Source organism: Panicum hallii, chromosome 3 (genome assembly GCF_002211085.1).
Source record: "Panicum hallii strain FIL2 chromosome 3, PHallii_v3.1, whole genome shotgun sequence".
Lineage (NCBI taxonomy): Eukaryota > Viridiplantae > Streptophyta > Magnoliopsida > Poales > Poaceae > Panicum > Panicum hallii.
Genome location: NC_038044.1, coordinates 54,773,190 through 54,798,292, shown reverse-complemented (window position 1 = coordinate 54,798,292; position 25,103 = coordinate 54,773,190). Strand labels below are relative to the sequence as shown.

General features: G+C 44.2%; 1 non-coding gene and 1 pseudogene across 1 annotated transcript; both read left to right on the top strand.

Annotated features, from left to right (window-relative positions):
* Positions 1 to 1,709: 1,709 nt before the first annotated feature.
* LOC112885507 lies at positions 1,710 to 24,931 on the top strand (annotated as a pseudogene).
* Positions 11,833 to 11,968, top strand: LOC112888260. The gene has a single exon (XR_003227797.1). It is a non-coding gene; the product is annotated as a small nucleolar RNA Z247 (small nucleolar RNA).
* Positions 24,932 to 25,103: the final 172 nt, after the last annotated feature.

The following is a 25,103-nucleotide window of genomic DNA, read 5'->3' as shown; positions in this document are numbered from 1 at the left end:
TTGTGCGTGGATTTGAGAGGAGAAGAAGATGCATTCACGATGAAACAACAAGATGTGCTGGGAGGGAGGAAGAAGATAAGGTAGAGTAGGCTCCACGTGGGTCGGTAGACGGTCTCGCGTTAGCGTCAAAAGGAGAGTACTCTCCCTATAGTTACCTCCTATAAATATATATCTTGTTGTCGCAAGATCTATCTATATAATTTATATATGGATCGATATATGCTTTGCTATGGCCTCGTAGTCAATTGGCGATGTATCTCGTGGAAGCCCCCAACTTTTTCCAAACTTTTTTCTCGATTCATCCAAAATTAGTTCAAGTAGGTATGGAAGGCATGAGAAAAGTGCAGGAACCAAAAAACTCAAGAAGACCTTAGCAAAGGCCACGGTGATGTTCATGACAAAGCAAATTAGACCGTCTGCACTAGCAAGAACCGGTGCAGTTGCTGCTGCAGCTTCGGCAGAACTTCCAGTGCAGTGATCGCACCATCAAATCACAAGGTTGTTGCATCGCATGTCGAGCAGAGGAGCACTGGACACTAAGTGTGCTGTAGCTGTTCTTTTTGTCACAGGTTAAAATTCAGGTAGGGGATATCTGCTCAATAATTACTGTTATTGGAACTATTGTAGTATTTGTTAATATTCTTTAATCATCACCACTCCACTTGTGTGGTACTTCAAGGATCCGGTTGTAATAATTTGAGCAGTGTGATCCTTTGGAAAAAAGCAAATACGGGAACTTAATTCCACTGTCTAAAAAACGAAATTGTCAAAAAGGCTGTACAGTTGTAGATACTCTGTTTCTTATCTCCAGAACGGAGTATAGAGCACTCTGTTTCTTGTCCCGAGAACAAAGTACTCCTACAGAGCAAAGTATTTCTACGGATAAAATCGAATGCCGGGCAGTTGGCTTTCTTTCTTCTTCCTTCCTATTACCGCTGTGATTTAAATATAGAGCAAAGTATTTTTTGCGAGATACTAAAAAGGTTGAAATTTGCTGCTACAATAGTTTCGTAGGAGAAGAGAGAAAAGAAAAGATACGATGAATACACACACCAGTTGGCCTAGAAGACAACAACCGATTAAATAATAGTAAGTACAAGAAAACTTGAATTTCACGGAGAAAACTGAAAATTACTTAGTGTTGGTTAGGAATTCCGAAAGAGAAAAAAACCTCTTCGTGAAGTACGGAGATTAACGCCAAGTCCGATACGGATATTAACATACCAGTTTTTTCACGATACGTATCGATCCATCATTTATATCGATCCATCTTCTCCAAGACGCTCCAGTTCTCCAGCATCTGCTGCCAACATGTACGCCGTTGCGCCCGCTAAGTCCACCGCCACCGCGGATGTCACCGGCACCGCAAGGGAAGCGAGCTCCGTCGGCGGCCGGCTCGCGGCCGTCTGCGACATGATCGAGGAGCATCGCAACGCGGGGACAGGCATCAGAGCCAGGCGCGCTGCCGCCATCTCCGCCATGATCGACGACGTCGCCGCGACGGCTGCTGAGGGGAGGCCGAGGACCGGCCGCATGGGCAGCGCCTGCCGGTACGAGGAGGTCTGCCGGCTCGGCGAGGGCGAGTTCGGGGTCGTCGCCAAGGCACGCCACCGCGCCACGGGCCAGGTCGTCGCCGACTCGCCGTGAAGTCTCTAAAGCCTGGGAGCAGCGACGAAGGCGTCTGCGACCTCCTGCGGGAAGCCTGCTTCATGGCGGCATGCCGGGGCGAGCCCTCGCACGTCGGCCTCCACGGCGTCGCGCACTCGCCGCGAACGAGGGACTACTCCCTCGTCATGGACTACGTCGAGCCGACGACCCTCCTCGACGTCATTCGGAGACGGCGGCGGCGGGACGGGCCGTTCCCGAAGGCCGACGTGCGCCGCGTAATGCGGCAGCTGCTCGCCGGAGCCGAAGCGATGCACCGGCACGGGATCGTGCACCGCGACATCAAGCCCACGAACATCCTCGTCGGCGACGGCGGCACCCTGAAGATCTGTGATTTCGGGGTAGCCAAGTACGTGGGCAAGCAGGACCCGCCGTACCCAGTTAACGGGACGGTACCTTACGTGGCGGCATGGCGCCACGACACGCTCGTGGACTCGTACGTGGTCGCTCGGCTGCGTCATGGCGGAGCTCCTCGTCGACAAAATACCGTTCCTATGGGGGGACATGAGGGGCCAGCTGTACAAGATCTTCGAAGTGCTCAGCGTGCCGGCAAGAGGGTGTGGGTGAGAGAAATAATTTGTGTTCCTCACAATGATTAATATCCGAGCTTCACGACGGCAAATTCGGTTGTGGCAAGCGCTCAGCTGGAGGAAGAGTAGCACAGTCAACAAGAGTGCATGGGAGAATGGTCTGATATGTAAACCCGATGATCCACCCAACCTTGTGCATGCATATATATCCAGCTGTACAAAAGCTGGTCCCACATGCGATAGGTAGATGAATGTGGCCAACTGGAAGGTTTTTTAGTATTCCTAAGGACATCTCCAAGAGTGCTTAAAAAAAGAGAGACAGAAAAAACTTGATTTTGGGACCTTGCAAAATATTGTTGGGAGGAGGAAAAATCCTCACACCCAACAGTTCCAAAAATTGATTGTAAAAAACTTAAATTTCTGCCAATTCGTGAGCCCAGCTCTTTGATTTATTTTTTCACGGGAGAACTGATCCAAGTATCCAACCATTGCTTCCTCGTGCTCTCTTTTTCTTGAATTCCCCGTCTACTCGCCTTAGAGTCTTGCATTACTACAAAAGAGTGCCACTTTCACATCCAAGCAAAGCATTCATATGCTGCAATGCAAGTTCACAATTAATCCAAAAATTAGAAATAAACGTCCCTGCTCTTGCAGCCGGCTCCGCTCCTCTCCCGCTGCCGGCTCCCCTCCTCTCCCCACTGCTGCCTCCCCTCCCCTCCCCTCCCCTCCCCTCACCTCTCATGCTACCGCCGCCTCCTCTCCCTTCCCCTCCTATCCACGGCGTGGTGATCGGGACCGCGCCTCGAGGCGTGGCAGCGCGGGGCAGCCGTCTATTTTTTTAGAAGGGTATTGTTGGCATTTCTTAGCATCACTATTAGGATTGTTAGTCCTTGACAAAGGCACCAAGAAATACCATGTCGGTTAATGATTACAGAAGAATCCGCAAGTGCACGGATATACCATTATAGCATTTCACTCCAAGAGTATTCGGGTATCATTATATTTTCCCGTAGGATGACATGGTGTAAAAGAGTTTTACTAGGTAGATATTCAGGACAAGATGCTTAAGCTATAGACTATATTTCATACAGGGATAAGTTATGATAAATGATGTATAAGGGTAATGCGACACACACAAGTCAATCTCAAGAATAAAGAATAACAAATAAACCAAAGGTTAGTTGGAGTATAGGCATAAGAGGGATCCTAGTGATATCTACTCAAGTTAGCAAGGGTTATATAACACATGGTTAGGATTAGCATTAAGCATTCAACAAACGAGGAGACTGCCAAGTACTGGTATGCCAGCAATCTGGAATGTTCCAGCACTTTAGACTCCTACACCACATTCGAGCGTTGGGGACTGTGAAGAACGGATAGGGTTGTCACCACCTGCCACCTACCCGACAGACCGTGAGATACAGTCATATTCGACAGATCCCTCATGCCCAGACCACAATGCCCATGCACAAGATCACTACTCTAGCCCCTCCAGCACCCCTACCATGATGATGGACATGCGTTAGACTAGAGCAAGCCCGAAAGCATACCAAAACAATGCTGATACTTAAAGCTAAGCTAAACATGCTTATATAACTTGATGGAGCATAAGACATGGCAAAGCATACTATCAAGATAGCAGAATAGCCACGAATCAACTCTGTATTATGAGTAGAGTACTGATGAGTTGAATACAAAGCCATACCAAGACTGAAGATTGCTCAACGACCCAAGGACAACTTAGATTCGCTAAGGAAGATAACTAGTCTAGCTCCACTAGCCTAAGGAGTACAAGTCACAAGTGTAGAGAGGGAGAGATGCTTCAAGTGTGGTATGTGTTGTGAGAGGGCTCCTTCTCCTCCTTTTATACTCTCTAAGAGCGGTTCCTGGTGGAGCTAGAGATGGAAACAATTAGAAACCAACACAGGATGGCGGTAGGAGGCTTCCTGCCAAAATGCACCTGGACGGGCTTCAATCCAGGGTCGGCCGAACCCCATGTGTGGCCACTGGCCACCGCCTTTGGCTAGGGCACTGCAGGTGGGTCCTCGTCCTTGATCTTATCATTTGCTGCCTTTGTACGTCGGTTTGGCCTGCTGGGTGGGCCCTTCTTGTAAGTGTGACGCAGGATAGGATCTTTTTTGTACTTCTTTTGTGTTTGCCTTGTGTTTTCTTCTTATTTTGGACTTGCATCCTGAAATGGCCAAACATACAAATACATCTGTGGAACTAGGTTAGTGATATAAATATATGAGTAAGTGAGGTGGTTTTTCTTTATTCCTGATTATAGTTGGCGATGAGATTTTGCACTTAAGGACCGCCAACAACTTCCCCAAGCTAACCCTTTGCTCATCCCGAAGCAAAGCTTAGACTTAGGCTGTTGATCAGGAGTTGCTAGAATGTAGCATTTCCAAGTAATACCATAGGCACAACAAAGTGTTCTTACCATGACTCTGAATACGTTGGCCTTGATCTTACCCTTTTCTTTGCTTCTGTGGGGCATATAGCTTAACCTCATCGTAGAGTGCCAATTTTTCTCACTCCTTTTTGTTCAACCGTCAATCTGGAGGTTTTGTAAAATTTTTCAAAAGAAAAGGTAAAGTCCCTCAAATGATCTCTCGGATTGCCCAATGTGTTTGCTTCCTCACCAAGGCTTTTATTATGCCTTTCTTTCTCATCCTACTCCTAAAAGCTTGTTTTGGTGGAGCAGTAGGTATGGAGGATTTGAAGGCACACTTGTTTCTCATATTTTGCTAAGTCAAAAACTGGATCCAAAGGAGAAAATAAGTCATAAACCTTGATCAAGATGTGCATGTCTGTGGATATTTTTGGTGTATGGTGTATGAACTCCTTTTTTATGGACCATCTGTCTCCTCTATTTCTTTTTCTAGATATGAGCTATCTTTCTTTTTCTCTCTTCGTTTTCTTTTCTTTTTTACCACGCTTTCTTGAGCATGCCTTTTATTTCTTTTCTTTTTTTCATAGCCCATATCCTTTTTTTCATGGTAGCTTTGGAGAGAGAGAGAGTGGGCATGTAACAAGATGGAGTTTTAATTTTTTGTGGGTGGATGGATGTAGTGTTTGCTATCTTGCAGTTTAGAAGCTTAGCATATGGTGGAGATGTGTACGTGATCTTGATCATGGGAGTATAAAATATATCTCACAAAGGATCACAACAGTTTGACAAAGCTTAATGAGATAACAAGTTGTATACGTGGAAGGTGTCGGTGTTTTACCGCCACGCCCACCGAGGGATACCCCTGAGGTGGTGAGTTTGTAGGTTGGGTGTCGCCGAGATCAGAAACTCCAAGGTGTAAAAAACATAAAGTTTAGACAGGTTCGGACCGCCGAGAGCGTAGGGTGATCTCCTGCATGCGGCACGAGTTGTCCCACATGCTCCTGTTCGAGGAGGGTCCCTGTCCACCCTTATATAGTCTAGGGGATAGGGTTACATGGAAGTCCTTAGTTGGATAGGAGCCCAGGAGTCCTACTCAAGTACTTTTTAGGTAGTTTACTATTGTATCCGACTAGTTTTACTACTGTATAGTTCTACTACGCTACAAGTAGTTACAACTGGTGTAGGGTGTGGCCCATGTCTCACCCCTTATCCTATATGATGTAGGCCATGTGCGCAGTCCCATAGGCCTAGGTCTGACAAGCCCCCGAGCTCTTCGTAGTCAAGTACTGCAGGCTTCTGAATACTTCTGGAGGCGTTTTCGAGTTCTCCTGAACTCCATCTTGAAGGTGTATTCCGAGTACTTCCTTGGCTGCATCGAAGCTATGAGGTGCTCATACCCCGAGTTGTCAAGTCTTCTTTTATATAGGGTGCGATTGAACTCGCACTCCATATGGAGTAGCCCCAGACCCTTAGGTTGACTTATAGAATCAAGCTGATGGTCAATTTAGTCTTGAGTCTTCTGTCTTTATCTTCCAAAAGATTTGAAAATAGGTCGTCGATGACACGTGTCCCTGCAGCCCCCGAGCCTTGTATCCAAATCTCCAAGGTTTGGAATAAAGGATCTAAAGAATCATGGCATGCAATATATGACAGTAAAGTTTTGATGGTTAAGATGGGCAAATTGGTTTAGAAATTCGAAAAAACTAATTTTTCAGGATGAATTCCTTGAAAAAATGGTTAAACAAATAACTTCTCCAAAAAAACACCCTAAATTACGTCTCAAATCAAACCCTTTGCCTTGAGTGCCGTGTCACGTCCAGCCCCCGAGCCTGGGAGCTATATGTGTCACATAGTATATGCCTAGTAGTCGTTGACATCGGCCCCTGAGCCTAGGCATCGGCCAAGCTGCTGCTGAATCTTAAGCTGTGGATGAAGCCGACTAGTCGGAGTCGATTCTGTCTAGTTTTGTAGGCGAGATGATTAGTCAAAGTAGTTGCCAGTGTATCACCGAGCAGAGTTGATTTCGACTAGCTTTGTAGGCGAGACGAGTAGTCGAAGTAGTTGCAAGCGTGTCGCCAAGCATGGTCGTCTCCGACTAGTCTTATAGGCGAAACGAGTAGTCAAAGTAGTCGCCAGCATGTCGCCGTGCATTCTTCACGAAGTCAAGTAGTCGCCAACGGTTGTTGATGAACCCAACTAGTCGAAGCCAAATCCGACGAGTAGTCGTTGTAGTTTGTGACGAGTAGTTGAGCGTTCTTACGAAGTCGAAGTAGTTGTTGGCGATTGTTGATGAAGCCAACTAGTCTGAGTTGAATCCGACTCGCCAAGCAGCACGGTCCATGTCAGATCCCCTGCAAGGTAAACATAAAAGTATGTTGTAACTGATATACATGAGACCGTGTTGGGAGCAATACCCTTACAGTAAACTCCATGTATAACTAGTTGAGAACTAGTAAACGGAGTAGAACTGGAAGTATGGAAGCGAGACCCCTTCAGTATCATAGAGTACTAGTTGGAAACTAATAGTTTGAGCATTACTGGAAATATGGGAGCGAGGTCCCTTCAGTAACATAGAGTACTAGTCGGACACTAGTACTGTGAACGTTACTGGAAATATGGGAGCGAGGCCCCTTCAGTAAACTTGCACGTAGTACCAGTTGTGAACCAGTAGAACGGAGTTGTACTGGAAGTATGGGAATGAGACCCTTCAGTAACATAGAATACTAGTTGTAAACCAGTAATCTGAGCGTTACTGGAAGTGTGGGAGCGAGACCCCTTCAGTAGACTTGTACGGATACGAGTCGTAAACCAGTAAACGGAGTTGTACTGGAAGTATGGGAGCGAGGCCCCTTCGGTAACATAGAATACTAGTCGGAAACTAGTAATTCGAGCGTTACTGGAAGTGTGGAAGCGATGCCCCTTCAGTAAACTTGCATGGATACCAGTCATAAACCAGTAAACGGAGTTGTACTGGAAGTATGGGAGTGAGACCCCTTCAGTAACGTAGAATACTAGTTGGAAACTAGTAATTTGAGCGTTACTGGAACTATGGGAGTGAAGCCTCTTCAGTAAACTTGCACGGATACCAGTCGTGAACCAGTAAATAGAGTTTTACTGGAAGTATAGGAGCGAGGCCCCTTCAGTAACATAAAATACTAGTCGGAAACTAGTAATTTGAGCGTTACTGGAACTATGAGAGCGAGGCCCCTTCAGTAAATTTACACGGATACCAGTCGTGAAGAGAGCGAGGCCCCTTCAGTAAATTTACACCGATACCAGTCGTGAATCAGTAAACGGAGTTTTATTGGAAGTATGGAAGTGAGGCCCCTTCAGTAACATAGAATACTAGTCGGAAACTAGTAATTTGGTACTGGAAGTATGCGAGCGAGGCCCCTTCAGCAAACTTGCATGGATACCAGTCGTGAACCAGTAAATAGAGTAGTACTAGAAGCATGTGAAGGTGACTGGAAGTCAATTAGCAAGGGAGAAATAAATCTTGCTGGTAGATTCAGTCGATTCCTCAGGCGGACCATGAGAATTCACATGTTGCCATGCGAAAACTCCACGGTTGGCCCGAAGGAATTGATGACAAGGTCCTTCACGTGGGGTGATCAGTTCCTAGGGCGGGCCAAGAGAAGTCGAATGTTGCCATGCGACGATATCTCGGTTGGCCCAAAGAAGTGATGACGAGGTCCTTCACTTGATCTGGATCGGTTTCTTAGGCGGGCCAAGATGAGTCGTACGTTGCCATGTGAAGATGTCTCGGTTAGCCCAAAGGAAGTGATAACACAATCCTTCACTTGCATTATTACGAAAGTGGTCGTTGTGCGAAGATAACTTGGCTAGCCGAAGGAATTCCTTGGGCGGGTCAAGACAAGTCGTATGTTGCCATACGAAAATGTCTTAGTTAGCCCGAAGGAATTCCTTCGGCAGGTCAAGACAGTTCGTACGGCGATGAAATATGGATGAACGAAGCCGCCCTATTTTGGGTAAATTCCTTGATTTCCTAACTGAGTGGTTGAACGAATTCTTTAGGAAAAACCCCTTGTTTCAAGATAAATCTAAAGACAATGGTTAAATAAGTCCCCTAAAGATCTCCATAAAACTTCCTTGAATCGGGTCTTAGTATTCACGTGGGCAGCCGTGTTGTTGCGCTCAGCCCCTGAGCGTAGAAACCAGACGAGTGTGGATAGTTGTCGATCTTGATTTGTGGGTAATTGCCGACGAAGCCGTATCATTCGGTGATGGAGCCATGACGGTTTGTTGATGAAATCCGACTAGTCGGAATCAATTCCAACTAGTCACTGATGGAGTAAGTCCTGCTCCCGACTAGCTGTGTAGCCAAAGTAGTCGTCAGCGGATCGCCGAGTGCCCTCGCGAGGGTGAAGTAGTCATCGAGAAATCGAGGGTCCTGCCTTGCTGGAACAGTTCTAGGCCCGACAGGTTGTCGGGGTTGATGGCGCAGAAAGGTGGGCTGAGCCGGGTAGCTTAGAGGACTTCGTGCCCTATCGATGCCCGAGCCCGGCTGACCAAATTGGAGGCGCCCTCAGGCCCTTGTGGCCGTTTGATAAGTGTGGTGCATCGTTGATGAAATCCGAGTAGTCAGCGGAGACGGGAGCCCTTTGAAACTAATTTATTCCACCTTTTTAGATATATATATATGTTTATGGTAGCTAGAACAAGCTAACTTTTCTCAAATTCTATCACTTGAACAGTTGGTAGCTAGATATATTTTTCCTGTTTCAGGTGATTGGAATTTTCGAAACAACTACATTCTTTAATGTTGCGGACTAGCTCTTCAATGTTGACGTGTTGTAGATGGATGTAATATATGTTGTGTTTTCTCCCACAATAATGGTATATCTTTGTTCTTTGATGTTTTTAAAATATTGATTTTTAATGTTGCAACCCGGCATATCATCTAAAGGCTGTTAAACTCTAATCATCTAGAACATAGCAACTCCTTTGTTGTAACACTCTGTGTTTTCTCTCATGCTAAAAACCACAAAAAAGATTGAACTTTTATAAATTTTTAATAAACTAAAATTTGCTTGCTTGTTTTGTGTACAATCACCCCTTTTCAAAATTCTATTTTCAAAAACTTTATATCAAAAATCCATAATATGCATTCTTTTGATTTGCGAGAACATAATATGCATTCTTAGGTGTTTCGTTTCTCCTTGAACCTTTTGGTGGCAACCGAATCCTTGATCTCATTTGAAATCCTTTCAAATCCTTGGTTTGAATCCCTCCAGAAAGATTAAAACTTTCTTCCGTTTCCTTCCAAATCCTTGGTTTGAATCCCTCCAAAAATACTAAATCCTAGAAGTTGAATTTTTATGCCATGATTGTGCACCGTACAAGTCCAAACTAACGATATGTTTGTAATTTAAATATATTTTTTGACAATACATATAGTTCAAATGTGAAATAACTCCGATGGAAAGGAATAAATACATTTAAATATCTTAGACATATATTATTCACAGAAATAAAAACTAAATTATTTACATAAACAAGCATATGACATAAAGACATTTAAAGATATACTCTTTACACATTTCATAAAAGAGGTAGTTCAAAGTCAAAGTTATTCCTATAAAAAAAGTAGAATTACATTTCGTGATGTCATGAAATGGAAATGTCACTAATGCTATAATATTTTATCACGAATTTGTCAAATCGTCACAGATTATTGCATCTTCTGCGATGAAAAATCGTTTCATCACAAAGATACTTGTCTACCTCAAATCAATGATGAAATCGCATAAATCATTGCAAAATGACATCTATTTTGTGACATTTTTTATTTTTATCTTAGCGATGTGATGGATACTCATATTTCTTGTAGTGACATACTCCTCTAGGTATAAAAATGTTAATAAATCCTAATTATAAACCTCTTTTGTGCCTCTCTCACTTTATAATAGTTAGAGAATGCTGAAACAATATGATTCACCATCTTTCTCCTTAGCTTCTCACCATATCTCCCCAATTCTCCCCACCATGTTCTACAAGAGTGGTCAATGCCCAAATTTCTATCAAGTTCTATCCAAATTTTATTGAAACATAAATTCCTTGACCGGTCAAGCAAGTGAATCCCGATCCGAAATTTTTGAATTTTCTGGAAGTCAACCATTTTGGTAGCAACCGAAATTTTTTGTGTTTTGAATCCCAAAACCCTGTTTCCACCTCCCTCTTTTTATTTGCAGGTGCTGCCCATATGCAACAAGCTGTCGAATCTAGGTGTGATCCTTTGGTCTACGTTTTGTTGTTTCTTTTTTTTAGATTAAGGAATAAATTCCGACCTTAACACTCTTAAGTGAATCACTACAGCCGGCTTTGTTGTTTCATGCATCCTGATAGCAGTTTTCTTTGGTTATGAGTGGGCTCTTCATCTGAAATCATAAATTAGGGACTAAGGGCCTCCATGCTTGATTCAGTAATCAGTTTGAATGTACAGCAGTTATGTTTGTCGCCGTCCACCCCACCTAAAATTTTGAGCGAGAGCTACGCCAAAACATTGACATTTCGTTACTATGTGATAAAGATTTATAATCAGAAGTAAGCACTTTTGAATAGAAACCTATATATAATATAGTAGTGTAGTACTGTTGATCAAAGGTTAAGTTGTTGTGACTGTTAGATGCACGGCAGCCTAAAGGGCTCAAGCCGTTCCAATTTTTTTCACATAGTATCAAGAGCCTCTTCCTCCAAGAACATCTAGTTGCAAACAATAATTTTTTTTCTCTCGTTGATCTTCATGGCTTGGACAAGTTCTTCGACAGCTTCAACAATATTCAGCATCCCTGTCTCGGAAAAACTAGCTGGGACAACTTTCTTGTGTGGCGAGCACAAGTTCTTCCTGCTGTTCGTGGTTCGCATCTTATGGGAATTCTAGATGGATCCTCGGTGCAACCAGTAGCAACAATCCAATTTGAGAAGTCAGATAAATCTACTGAGGTTGAAAATCCAGCATATGTCACATGGATTTCTCAAGATCAACATCTTCTTGCCTACCTCTCGTCGTCTATGACAAAGGACATCCTGGTTCAAGTCTCTTCTCTCGAACATGTTGCTCATGTATGGACAGCAGTCAATGAGATGTTTGCTTCTCAATCAAAGTCCAAGCTCCTCCAGCTTCGATCACAGTTATCCCGGGAGACGAAAGGTGACTCGCCTGCCTCTGCGTATTACGGCAAGATGAAGGGACTTGCCGATGAGATGGGAGCAGCCGGGAAGAAGCTTGATGACGATGATATCGTCAGCTATATCCTGAACGGATTAGATGCCAATTACAATCCGTTCGTATCATCGATGACGGTGAAAGACAATTTATCCTTGAGTGATCTCTATTCTCAACTCCTTGCCTGTGAGGCCAGATTAAACCAGCAGCACAGTGATGAGGGACGGTTTTATTCTTCCGTCAATACTGCTTCCCGACGGGGTGGTCGTGGTGCTGCTAGAGGCCAAGGTCGCGGAGGTGGTTCTGGTGGCCGTGGCATGAATCCTAGCGGTCAAAGAGCACCTGGTGGCCGTGGTTTCCATGACCAAGATGATGGACCGCTTTGCCAATTGTGTGAACGGGCAGGGCATACAGTTCACGATTGCTGGTACAGATTTAATAAGAAATATATCCCCCCTCGTGATGCTGGTTCCAGGCCAAATCGGTCTGGTTCTCAACAGAAATCTGCGTCAGCTATTGTGCCCTCTTATGTTATCGATACAAATTGGTACTTTGATTCGGGTTCCACGGATCATGTTACTCATGATTTGGATAAGCTCACTACACGGGATAGGTATGCTGGATAGGATCAGATTCAAGCTGCTAATGGCAAAGGTATGAGTATTAGTCATATTGGTTAAACTACTTTTTTACCCCCTCCCGTGATTTTTCCTTTAATAATGTCCTGCACGTCCCTGCTGCCACGAAAAATCTGATCTCTGTTCATCAATTTGCCGCTGATAACAATGTTTTTCTTGAGTTTCGTCCTTCCTTTTTCTGTGTTAAGGATCTGGGCACGAAGAAGCTCCTTCTTCAAGTCCATTACGTGACGAAACCTCAGCATCTAAGTGGCATCATCGTTTAGGGCATCCTTCAACTATCATAGTTGATCGTATTCTGAAAGATAATAATTTATCTTCCAGAGTCTAGTGATTCTATTTGTGATGCTTGTGTTGTCGATCAAAACCCACCGGCGAGCAGCGACAAGCAACATAAGGAGCCGGGAGGCTCCCGGGACTGCTGATAGGCCCCGGTCCCTCGGTCAACGGCTCGAGATCCGGCACACGACCTGGCGTCTGGGTCACTAGGCGTGCCACCTGACCTTGTACCTAATCAGGAAGGTGTAGAAGTGATTTATGTTAGTTTCCTATATGCACAGACACGTATAAACATTAGTCCGAGCTGTGATCGGCTCATCGAGTGATTCCCGATATCGGCTGTAAAGAGCCGATTGTATCTTGTATCAGATCGGATCTAAGTATTCGAATAAAATGCGCATATCCGATGGTAAAATAAAACTTACTCTGGAACCATTAACCTAATCTGATCTACGATGGTTAAAGCCTTCACTGCATAACCGAAACATCCTACACGTGAATGAGCCTAACAGATACGAAAGGTAACAGAACAGCAACCTAGACACAGGCCTAAAAACCAACAGAAAGAGCCGATTCCCGGAACAATCCCTCTTTAGGTTGATACAAAGCATCAAGCGGAGCGTACTGCCGGAGCGTTCAACCCGTTTGAAGGGCCTAATCATGCAGATATTAAGCTAAATCCTCGATGAACAAAGACTAACCATAACAGATTGGATCTACTAAACAAGAATAGAGCAAGGTGCTGCCTTTACATTCGAGATCGAGCACGAGAATAGCTAAACGTTTATAGGTAACAAACGATGCATGAATAAAGCATGAAAGAGCTGATGCTACTCTACAAACGCCAAGATAACTAGTGTTACTCGCCATCAACAACGCTTCAGTACGAGAAACACAAAGGTAGATAGGTAGGAACCATGCTGCCCCGATCACGGCAGCCCGAGAAACCCTAGAACAGGGGTGGCGATGCGCCGAGAGTTGTTGTGAATGATTGTTTGTTCGTTGTTTATTCATAATCCAAGGTACATATTTATAGTCCAGAGACTTGCCTTCCCTAACGAATCCTAACTGACTACGACACGAATCCTGACTATCTCTATCTAACTAACTTAAATGCACATATCTATCTAGATACATGGCCAACCTGGCCTTAAACTACCCGCGCAGGGGCCGATTCGCAAGCCTACTACAATTATCTTTTGAGCCCATCTTGCTCGCGGCCCACCTTCTGGCCCAGCCAAATTATGGCGATAACAGCTTGTCAGCAAGCTAAAAGTTATCAGTTGCCTTATTTTAGATCCGAAAGTATTTCTACTTTTCCTTTACAATTAGTTCACTCCTATGTTTGGGGTCCCGCTCACTCGTTGGTTGGTCGTTATCAATATTATGTAAGCTTTATTGATGATTTCAATAAGTTTACATGGATTTTTCTTCTCAAAAATGGCTCTGAAGTGTTTAGAGTTTTTCTTAATTTTCAGCAACTTGTTGAGCGTCTTCTAAGTAGGAAGATCCATACTATGCAAACTGACTGGATGGTGAATATCAAAAATTGAATCTTTCTTTCAACAAGCTGGTATCGCTCATCATGTTTCTTGTCCACATGCTCATCAACAAAATGGCTTCGCTGAACGTAAACATAGACCTATTGTTGAATATTGTTGAAGTGGGTCTCGCACTTTTAGCTCAAGCCTCCATACCTCTTAAGTTTGGGACAAAGCTTTCTTAACTACGACATATCTCATTAATTGCACTCCCAGTCGTGGCATTGCTTTCTCCACTCCATTAGCACACTTATTTAATGAAAAACTGAACTACACCTTTCTTCGTGTTTTTAGTTGTGCTTGTTGGCCTAATCTTCATCCTCATAATAACCATAAGCTTCAATTCCATTCCAAATAGTGTGCTTTTCTAGCCTATAGTAATCTTCACAAGAGCTATAAGTGCTTGAATATCTCCATGGGCTGAGTCTATATCTCTTGTGATGTTGTTTTTGATGAAAACATCTTCCCTTTTGCCAAACTTCACTCCAATGCTGGTGCTCGTCTTCAAAAAGAAATTCTCCTTTTACCACCTCATTTGTTAGATCATGATGGGGCTATTGAAAGAACATCTAGGCCCGTTTAGTGGGTTTTGGTTGATTAATAACATACGCTTGTGGAACTAATGTTATCTATAAGCATGATGAGCAGGTACTATTTTTGATAGATGAAGTAATATAAGGAGATGACTACAAAAAAGGAAATGAAAGTTGCAAAGTGAAGAATCATGATGATTTAATTATTTCATCTTTTGAAATTGAGTATAGGAATACCGTACTATCAAGAGGAATATGAAATATACTCGCTTTACGTAGAATAAGATGCTCAAGATGATCTAACAAACCTATGAGAGACACCTTTGCACTCACACAACACATGGGATATTTTGTTTAGAGTGTTCCTGCAGAAAAGTCCGGAGTTTCCGAAGATTTTTCTGGAGACTCCGGATATGGGGTTTCTGCAGAGTGTCCGGAGTCCAGACATGTGCGGAGTCTCCGCACATCTCTAGAATCTCGAGAGGTGATGTTCGGAATCTTCAAAGAATTATTCGGAGTCTCTAGAACTTAACCTACTAACGGCTATTTTTGGGAGCTCGGGTATAAATACCCCTTCACCCCCTCCACCTTAACTCTCTCCAGCAAAAAACTCACCTGCCTCATTCCTGAGCATTCAAAAGCCCTCCTCACTCCCTCCTTTAACTTCCAAGCTAGATTTGGTGAGGGGTTTGAGGGGAAATTGGAGGGAGAGCAAGTGTGAGTGCTAGTGAGTTGATTTCCCATCTCTTGAGCACCTCGTTCTTCGTCGAGCCGGTAGATTTCGTGTTTGTTACTCTTGGAGCTTCAAGCTCCTAGCCGGCTAGGCGTCGCCTGTCGAGCACCTAAGCTTGTGGTGTGCCCTGGGACATTTGTACGACCTCGACATTCTAGTAAATGATCTTAGTAACCTTGGGGTTGCTAAGGGGATGCTACATAGCTCAAGAAGTAAGTGTTCTTCTTGGGTACCTTAACTGAGATGTAGGTTCCTTGTGGGGAACTGAACTTCCTGAAATAAATCTTTGTGTCTCTGCGCATTTACTTTGTAATTTGTTGAAGTTCTTGTTTCTTACTAGAATTTTTAGGTTTGCTCTCGATCTACTTATTGGAAAGGTTTTGACTGAAGGTAGTTGGAGAAAAAGGTAGAAACAAGCCTAGAAACCTTGGAAATTACTTCGATCTATTAGAGTCGTGATTCGACTACTTTAACTGTGGATCGTCTACCGCGTGATGGAGTCGGAAGAAATCGGGTAGATCTAAAACTAGTCGAGTGCGAGAGAGGTGGAGAGGAGAAGGGGGCACGGGAGTTATACCTTCGTGGCCCTGCATTGCGGGTGTTGCAGAGGGGCCCATCATCGTCGCGGGCGGCGGTGATGTTAGGCTAGCCGAGCTTCGGGTCGCAACCGAGGGAACGGGATGAGGCGGCGATGTTGACGACGGTCATAGGTGGGTCTTCCCGCCGCTGCTGCGCTTCCTCGATCGGCTAGGGTTTAGACTGTCGGTGGGGTGGCGGCGGTGACGAACCTCGTATCCTGTGTTGCTGGCCCCCACCTCTCTTTTATAGCGCAGTGCGACAGGGGGCCACCAACTATGAACGAGCTAGAGCTTCCCCGATCAGGGCACGGGTGAGAGGAGGCCCATCGGGCCCGTTGGGGTCCGAGGGTCTCTGGGAGATCAAACTAACAGTCTCCCCTTTTATCTCACCCTGTACCTTTTCTTTTCTTTCCATTTACTTTTTCTCATTTCATCATGGATTTATGCATAGAGCATGCCTCATCGTCACAGTCATCTGCCGATAGATTTAACAGCTACAATGCACGCCTCCGTTCTGAAACAGATTCTTTAACCTTTTGGGCCCTTATAGTCCAAAGATCACAGGCTATCCCTTAGCCCCATGCCGGCTACGTGTTCTTTGAACACGCTGGGTGGTAAGCCTTTCGCTAATGGATCCGCAAGCATCTTTACTGTGCTTATATACTCGAGATTTATAATCTGATCTCAGACTTTATCTTTCACAACATAATACTTTATGTCAATGTGTTTGGCAGCACCACATGTCTTATTGTTGTGTGCATATATTACTGCGGGCTCATTATCGCAGTACAACTTTAATGGTCTAGATATGTTATCGACCATTTTCAGATCGGGTATAAACTTCTTAAGCCAGTTCACCTGCCCCGTAGCCTCATAACACGCAACAAACTCGGCATACATTGTGGATGATGTAGTGACGGTTTGTTTACAACTTTTCCACGATTTTGCTCCCCCAGCAAGGGTGAACACATAGCCAGACGTGGATTTTCTGTCATCCCCTGTATAATCGGAGTCTGAGTATCCTATGATACGCAGAGATTCTATTTTTCTGTATGTTAACATGAGGCCTTTTGTTCCTTGCAAATAGCACAGAACTTTCTTTACTAACTTCCAGTGTTCTCATCCTGGATTACTCTAGAATCTACCAAGCAACCCGGTAACATAAGCTATATCAGGGCGTGTGCACACTTGTGCATACTGTAAGCTTCCCATAGCTGAAACATATGGTACCGTCTTCATCTGATCAATTTCATATTGATTCTTGGGACATTGAAATTCCCCATATCTATCGCCCTTAACTATAGGTGCAGGTGAAGCGCTGCATTTACGCATATTGAATTTCTTTAGAACCTTTTCTATGTATATCTTTTGGGACAGTCCTAATACCCCTTTCATTCTGTCTCGATGAATCTCGATTCCTAAAATGAATCTTGCTTCACCAAGATCTTTCATCTCGAAATGTGAAAACAAAAACCTTTTCATTTCTTGTAACACACTGACATCACTACTTGCCAGTAGGATGTCATCCACATACAGGATTAGAAAGATATACTTCCCATTCTTGAACTTTGCGTAAACGCAATTGTCCTACACATTTTCTTTGAACCCGAACTTTTTTATTGTTTTATCAAACTTCAAGTACCACTGTCTTGAAGCTTGCTTTATCCCATAAATTGATTTCTTTAGACGGCATCCCAATTTTTCTTTTCCTTTCATGACAAAACCTTTCGGCTGTGCCATGTAGACGGTTTCATCCAGATCCCCATTTAGGAATGCTGTCTTCACATCCATCTCATGCAATTCTAGATCATAATGAGCCACAAGGACCATTATAATTCTGAAAAAAAATCTTGACATGAGACTGGAGAAGAAGTCTCATTGTAATCAATTCCTTCTCTTTGTGTGTATCCTTTTGCTACGAGTCATGCTTAAAATTTATCTATATTCCCTTGGGAGTCATATTTGGTTTTGTAAACCCATTTGCAGCCTACTGTCTTGGCTCCTTTAGGAATTTCCTGGAATTTCCCCTAAGTCCCAAACTTTGTTGGTACTCATCGATTTGATTTCATCTTTCATGGCATCAAGCCATTTGGATGAGTGTTCACTTCTCATGGATTCTTCAAATGAAGTGGGATCATCCTCCATTTGAACTTCTTCGCTATTATAGACTTCATAGTCGTCAGGAATAGTGGACTTCCTTATTCTTTGGGGTCTCCCATAGTCCTGAGCTTGCGGTGCCTCATCTGTTTGGGGCTGCTGTTGCTCCCCTCCTTGTGTGGCAACAGGTTCTTCAGGAGTCTGATTGACAGGTTCCACATCCTCATTCATTGTTACCACAGGAGGAGCCACTGCAGGTGTTGGCATCGCAGTGACTTGCACTGGCGGTGCGGTTACGGCGGGCAGCGAGAAGAAAGGTTCTTGAATCACAGGATTGGGTGTATACATCCGCTTCTCCTCAAGATTAATCTTCCTAACTGTTCCGCTTCTCCGGATCATTTGATCTTTAAGGAAGACTGCGTGTCTCATTTCTACAAATTTTGTGGATCTGTCTGGGTAGTAGAAATAAAAACCCTTTGATCTTTCTGGATAGCCAATGAAATGGCAAGACACTATTTTGGGATCTAGTTTTGCAATGGTCGGGTTAAATACTTTTGCCTCAGCAGGACTCCCCCACACCCGCAGGTGATTCACTGAGGGTACTCTACCTGTCCACATCTCATACAGTGTTTTCGGCACCGATTTACTGGGAACTCTGTTGAGAATATGAATGGCGGTTTTCAAAACCTCCATCCATAAATTCACTGGCAACATAGAGTACGATTACGTCTTTCAGCCATTCCGTTCTGCTGAGGTTCGTCCGGCATTGAGTACTGGGCAACTATGCCTTGCTCCATTAGAAACTTTGCAAAAGATCCTGGAACTTGGCCATATGGGGTATGTCGACCGTAGTATTCCCCTCCACGATCGGATCTTACGATTTTAATCTTTAAATCATATTGATTTTCTACTTCAGCCTTAAATATTTTAAATTTATCCAAAGCTTCAGATCTTTCTTTAATTGGATAAATGTATTCATAACGGGAATAATTATCTGTGAATGTTATGAATGAGTCATAACCATCCACACTCTATACATTGAACGGACCACAGATGTCTGTGTGAATTATCTCTAATACACCTGTGCTCCTTTTGGCATTTTTCTTTATTTTCTTTACGAATTTTCCTTTTATGCATTCAATGCATTGTTCTAAGTCAGAGAACTCTAATGGAGCAAGAATTTCATTTTTAACTAATCTCTCTATTCTCCCCCTTGAAATATGGCCTAAACGACAGTGCCATAATTTCGACGAGGCATCATGAGTTCTTTTCCGTTTTCTATTTGCGAGTGTAGATGAGAATACATTCACATTGTTATCGCATACGGAATTCACACTTTCACGCAACGATATCAAATAAAGGTCGTTTCTTCTGAATGCAATGGAAATAACTGTATCATTACATTCTATCAAACACCTGCCATCTCCGAAAAGACAGGTATAACCATCTTTATCCAGGCAAGACACACTAATCAAGTTCCTCTGTAACGAAGGTACATATAAAACATCTTTAAGAATTATCATAAAGCCAGTGTCGAGTTCCAAATGAACATCACCCACTGCTTCAACATCGGCCTGGGCTCCGTTGGCAACTTTAATTTGCCTTTCGCTTCTTTGAGTGGTTCTCGTCGAACGGAATCCCTGCAATGAATTTGCAACATGAATAGTTGCTTCTGAATCAATCCACCAAGTGGTTTTTGAATATTCTATATACAAGGATTCATTTACGAATGAAATAATATTCTCACCTCTCTTTTCCATGATCATCTTTAAGTATCCGTGACAGTTTTTCTTGTAATGTCCCCTTTCTTTGCAGTAGAGACACTGGTCCTTTTCTACTAGAACCTGTCCTTCTTGAGGTCTGTGTTGATGAGAGCCTTTTCCTTTAGAGGAGGAAGAAAAATTGCCTTTAAAGTTGGCATTCTTTTTCTTGTTCACATAGTTTAAAGATCCGCCAGTTGCGGATTTTATTCTCTCCTCCTCCTGAATACACATCGCAATGGTCTTTTCTATATCCCAAGTATGTGGTTGGGTGTTATAGTTGACAACAAAAGTGTCAAACTCTTTAGGCAATAAAGCAAAAACTAAATGGACAATGTGATCCTTCTTGAAGGCAAGGTCCAATGACTTAAGCTTGTTGTTCTGGTTGACCATACAATGAATGTGCTCTCTGATGCCACCTCCATTGTATCTTTCTGAAACCAGTTGTTTGATCAACTGGGTTGCATAAGTCTTTGAAGAACCAGTGTACTGGTTCTTTAACTTCTCAAGATACTCTGTGACAGTGGCACAATCTGGTATTGAGCCCATAATAGCAGGCTCAATAGTGTTCTTTACCACTACCAAACATTTCTTGTTAGCAGGGAACCATTTAGCATAAAGCCTCTCATAATCTGCTTTTGCTTTCTTATAAGAAAGCTCTGTTTGCTTCCAAAAAGCATCTGTGTCTGTGTCCTCCCTCACAGGAATTATAGGCTCTGTAGGAGTTGGTGTAGCTAGAACCTAATCCAGTTCGCCCATAATAAAATACAGGTCTAGTTTTCTGTACCATTCATGGTAATTATCTCCCTTTAAGATAGGAATATCATTGATGGAAAACATCATTGATAACCCTCCTGAAAAATATTCATGAGTTGTGAGAACATTAAAATGAATTCGAATATATTGTTGCATATTTTAAAATGACGTTGGTCAGAATTTAAAATATGCAATAACCTTTTGTATTAAGTCTAAAAACACCGTTGGGCAAAATTTAGAATTAATCCATGAAAAAATATCTATCAAATAGCATATTAATTGCAATATTGTCACTGTCAATGTTGGTCGAAAAATAACAATATTACAATTCAAAAAATAATCTATTTGCCTTGAAATTTTAAATTCTCCCGTTGGTTCAAATTTAAATGACAAGACAAACAATCATTAGAAAAATAGTCTATTGAATCTTTACAGCGGAAAATAAATTCTATCAAAATTATCTTTTGGAATCATTGCATCAAGGTTCAATCAAATTTGAATTTGAAATGCATCAAATTCACTGAAATTCTATTGAAAAAGGACTTCTGAAAATTGAAACCCGATGCACTGTTCTTTCCTTGAATCTAGCCCAGCCGGCCCATCTTGTGCGCGGCGGCTCGGCGGGGAAAACTGGCCCGTGCGCGTGCGGCAGCCCACGGGCAACGGCCCGTTACGGGCCGGCCTGCGCGCCCGCGCGTGCGCTCGCGGCCGTGCGCGAGGCGACCTGGGCCCGGGCCGCCAATTCCCCATCCCGCCTGGGCCGAAAGAAGCCCGATAGGGCATGGGGCGATCTCATCTGTTGAACCAAGATCGACGGCCACACATGCTTTTCGGCTGAACAAAAACCCCCCCGCGCGGCCGCCCCGTGAAACCCTAGCTCATTCCTCTCTCCCCGGCGCCTCCGTCTTCTCCACCCGAGCGAGCGAGAGCGGCGGCGACAGAGCGACGCCACGGTGAGCCCCCTCGCCAGCGAGCGTGTCCACCGCAAGGTGAGCGCGCCGCCGTCGAGCGGCATCACCGTGGTGCCCAGATCTGGCGCGCGGCGAGCGGCACAGCGGCTGCTCGCGCGGCTTCTGTCCGCGCGAGGCCCATAGACTCACAAGGTCGGGTCGACGCGCCTGGCGTCTCGAGGGCATCGACGGTGGACGGCGCAAGGAGAGAAGAGGTAAGTTCTCCCCCTGACCGCCGCCCCTTTTCTGTTTTAGCTAGGGTTAGGGTTTCTGTGGGGTTTATTCTAGGGATTTCCGTGGGTTCTTTTCTGTGGGTTCTCCCAATCTCTAATCAACGCGAGTAGATTAAGCGTCTGATACCATTGTTAGAGTCGTGATTCGACTACTTTAACCGCGGATCGTCTACCGCGTGATGGAGTCGAAAGAAATCAGGTAGATCTAAAACTAGTCGAGTGCGAGAGAGGTGGAGAGGAGAAGGGGGCACGGGAGTTATACCTTCGTGGCCCTGCATCGCGGGTGTTGCAGAGGGGCCCGTCATCGTCGCGGGCGGCGGTGATGTTAGGGGTAGCCGAGCTTTGGGTCGCAACCGAGGGAACGGGATGAGGCGGCGATGTTGACGACGGCCGTAGGTGGGTCTTCCCGCCGCTGCTGCGCTTCCTCGATCGGCTAGGGTTTAGACTGTCGGTGGGGTGGCCGCGGCGGCGAACCTCGTATCCTGTGCCGCTGGCCCCCACCTCTCTTTTATAGTGCAGTGCGACGGGGGCCCACCAGCTACGAACGAGCTGGAGCGCCCCCGATCAGGGCGGGGGTGAGAGGAGGCCCATCGGGCCCGTTGGGGTCCGAGGGTCTCTAGGAGATCAAACTAACACGATCTACTCTTGGTTAAGGTTTGATTGATCGAATTTGGTTTAAGCACATTTCTCCGGAGTATCCGAATATTTCTTCGGAATCTCCTAAAGTTGCGGAGATTCCGGACAAATATCCGGAGACTCCGAAAGTTAATAATACAATTGTTTTAAGTGTTATAATTTTTCAGTTTTGACTATTCACCCATAATTATTTTAAGTGTTATAATATTTCAGTTTTAACTATTCACTCCCCTCTAGTTGACTTCTAGATTCTTTCAGCTATGAATCGTAATTTTACTAGTATGTCTAATACTTTACCCGAACCAGTTGAGCTGTCTGCTGATCCTGTTTCAGGTACTTCAAGCTGCGTGTCAAATTTGGTGACCTTTCCTATATTGACGAGTACTGCTAGTGGCCTTTCCGTTTTGGATCAACAAGATAGCAGAGCTGAACACGGAGATGCTTCAGGTGCCGACCTGCCTCAGGACGTACACATGCCGGAGCAAACTTTACCCGATGCTTCTCCACCAGCTGTCCACCAGCAACAGCCTTCTACGTCGTGTGCCTCGCTCCCGACGACTCTGGCAGCGCCAGCTGTGCCACCAGCCTTGTCGCTCGCTGCACCGCATGTCTCTGCGCAGGGGGCCATCTGTGGCTTCTCCTGCTTCGCCTCATGTGCCACACGGATCGCCTGTGGTTGCTCCGGTATCTTCTGTGCCTTCCAGTTCTGCTGCTGTCCCGCATGTTTATTCGAGGAGATTGCCTCCGCCGCCGCCGGGGCCACCGAGACCAATCCATGCTCCTATCACAACTTCTCCACGACGACAAGAACACGGTTGCAGGATAATATACGAAAGCCCAAGGTCTATACAGATGGCATCATGCGCTATGGCCTATTAAGTGAAGTCAAAGAACCGACCTCTTTGCAAGAGGCACTTTCATCTGAAACATGAAAATCTGCAATGGATTCTGAATTCGATGCTCTTATGAGAAACAATACTTCGCACCTTGTTCCTCCTAAGCCAGGGCAGAATATCATAGACTGCAAAATGGGTATATAAAATCAAACACAAGTCCGAGAGCACTGTTGATCTGCACAAAGCAAAACTTGTTGCCAAGGGCTTCAAATAGAGGTATAGCTTGGATTACGAGGATACATTTAGCCCTGTTGTGAAGGCTGCAACCATCAGATTGGTATTGTCTCTAGCCGTGTCAAATTGTTGGAGTATTCGACAACTGGATGTTCAGAATGCGTTTTTACATGGTGTTCTGGAGGAAGATGTGTTTATGAGACAACCCCCTGAGTATGAAGATAAAACCTTATAACATTATATTTGTAAGCTTGATAAATTTCTTTATGGATTGAAGCAAGCTCCAAGGGCATGGTACTCTTGATTGAGTAACAAGTTACAACAGCTCAGGTTTCAAGGTTCAAAGGCTGACACATCCTTATTCTTCTTCAAGCAAGGTGGAGTTACTATCTACTTTCTGGTATATGTTGATCATATCATTATTGTTAGTTCTAGTGATGAGGCTGTTGAGAGACTTTTACTCAAATTGCGTGATGATTTTGCTCTCAAAGAATTGGGTCATCTACATTATTTCTTGGGAATTGAGGTGTCAGCCTGTTTAGAAGGTTTGTTGCTATCTCAATCTAAGTATGCGAATGAACTAATACACAAGGCTGGATTGAAAGACTGTAAGTCAGTTACCACGCCTATATGGTAGTTTCAGAAAAGCTTGCAATGAATGTTGGAGACGTTCTGGATGGAGAAACCTCAACAAGGTATAAAAGTATTGTAGGTGGATTACAATACTCAACGCTTACACGGCCTGACTTAGCTTTTGTGGTGAATAAAGTTTGCCAGTATCTCCATTGTCCTACTACGGTTCCATTATACACCAGTTAAAAGAATCTTAAGATATGTTAGTGGTACCATAGACTATGGACTAAAGATTGTTAAATCCAAGTCTAACTTGGTCAGTGCATTCTCTGATGCTGATTGGGCTGCGGGTAATAGAAGATCTACAAGTGGTTTTGCTATCTTTCTAGGCGCAAATTCAATGTCTTGGAGTGCCAGAAAACAAGCAACGGTGTCTAGATCAAGTACTGAAGCAGAGTATAAGGCACTTGCTAATGCAACTGCAGAAGTTATTTGGGTTTAATCCTTACTCGACGAATTAGGTGTGTCACAACCGAAGACACCTGTTCTTTGGTGTGACAACATTGGTGCAACTTATTTATCTGCTAATCCAATATTTCATGCCCGGACTAAACATATAGAAGTTGACTACCATTTTATTAGAGAAAGAGTTGCTCAGAAGTTATTGGAAATCAGAGTTATTTCTTTCAACGATCAAGCGGCTGATGGATTTACAAAAGCTCAACCTTTGCGCCGGCTACAAGAGTTTAGAAACAATCTCAATTTGTGCAAGTTGTGATTGAAGGGGTCTGTTAGATGCACGGCAGCCTAAAGGGCTCAAGCCGTTCCAACTATTTTCACAGTGACGAAGCAAAATAAGCTTCGCAATGTCATCAAGCAGAAAGCACGATTGGTGCCAAGCATCGCTGATAAGAAACTGTGTGTGGATGCAACGGCAGTTACTTGAACAA